This window comes from Grampus griseus (assembly GCF_964374135.1).
Source record: "Grampus griseus genome assembly, chromosome: 17".
NCBI classification, from domain to species: Eukaryota; Metazoa; Chordata; class Mammalia; order Artiodactyla; family Delphinidae; genus Grampus; species Grampus griseus.
The window spans coordinates 54,498,459-54,499,948 of record NC_139011.1 but is presented as its reverse complement, the minus strand read 5'-3'; the positions used below and the strand labels follow the sequence as shown (position 1 = coordinate 54,499,948).

The window sequence follows — 1,490 nt, the reverse complement described above, 5'->3', positions numbered from 1 at the left end:
GAAACATATCTGTGGGCAATATCCTAGGAGGGAGATGTTTAGAGATTTTTAGTGGAAATATTTAGTGGCATTTAATACCCCTCACTCTTTCTTTCCAACAAACGAAAAACAACAAAACTGTTCAAAACTTACTACTTCCTTATTATATTTCTATATTACATTTTTTGTGATTATAACTGCAACTGTCATAATCATAAAGGAGAGCAATGTAAGACCTCTGGAGCTCAAATTCAGGAAAAATGGAAAACAAATTTATAGTAATCATTCATATGTATATAGGGGAAACTTTTGACATCTTATTTAAGTGAACTTACTGGACACTAAAATCCAAAGTCCTTAGGAGACTACATTCTGAAATGTAGCCTGGCTACATTTCATTAAAAAATTATTAGACTTTCTGGGATGATGACTTCCCCATGAGAAGATGCCACTTGCAAAGGATTTCCTTCATCTCTCTGCAAGATAGAAGAGGAAACACAAGAAGTGCCTGATGCAGAGCCCCAATTCCTACTTCATGAATGTGAAATGCCTAGGATGCTATAAAATCACCACTGTCTTTAGCCATGCACGAGCAGCAGTTTTGTGTGTTGGCTGCTCTACTGTCCTCAGCCAGCCTGCAAGAGGAAAAGCAAGGCTTACAGGAGGATGCTTCTTCAGACAGAAGCAGCATTAAAAGTACCCTGAATCAAGATGAATGGGAAACCATACCATAAACACATTTTGAATACAAAAGCATCATTAAAGATGAGAAAAACTTTAGATTCTTCAGCAATTTGGAGAACTGTTCATAAAGGTAAACCCTTTGAAGATGTCTGCCTTAATGGACAATGTTCTTGAAAAAAAAGTAAAGTTGGTAAATTTTAATTCTGATGAATTCAAGAAGCACAGTGAGAATTCAGTGTTGTGGAAGGTGATAATGACACTGCATGCAGCCAGCTTATAAGACACTTAACAGCTCTGATTAGCAGTAGAATAGCCTGGCCAGAGCATTAAGTCGTCTGCATGAATTTTTAAAACATAAAAAACCGAAAAGAAAATAAAAACCAAGAAGTATTTAAAGTGCTTGGCAGCAACTGAAGTAATTTATATGTAAACCATGCTAGAGATTTCAAGATATAGAGGAAGAGAGAGAACAGTGGAGACATGGTACCTCCTGGCTGCTAATGGAGGACGTCCAGTATCCACAACAACAAAAACTGTCCCTGGGCACATTTTTGTGAACATTTCTGATGGTTATCTACCACTAGGGAAAAAGGAAGACCAGGTATTTGCCTTCTGAGAACTCTGGCGGATGAGTGGCAGACATTGGGCTACACTCAGCCAATCATAAGCATCCTCCTGGTGTGTATTTAGTCTGGATGTATCATTAAAAAACAGGGATAGTTTAAAATCTATTCTGCAAGTGGCAGCAGCAACAGCACCCTCTTGGCTCCAATAGGGTAGTGGGCATGGGAGCAAAGGAGCCAAGAGCAGTTTAAAAACACAGTCTT

The 1,490-nt window shown here is 38.5% G+C and overlaps 1 pseudogene across 1 annotated transcript; it reads left to right on the top strand.

Moving 5' to 3' along the window:
• The first annotated feature begins 424 nt into the window (after positions 1-424).
• On the top strand, positions 425-673 carry LOC309835417 (small ribosomal subunit protein eS27-like; annotated as a pseudogene). The gene has a single exon. The product of its transcript is annotated as a small ribosomal subunit protein eS27-like (transcript).
• Positions 674-1,490: the final 817 nt, after the last annotated feature.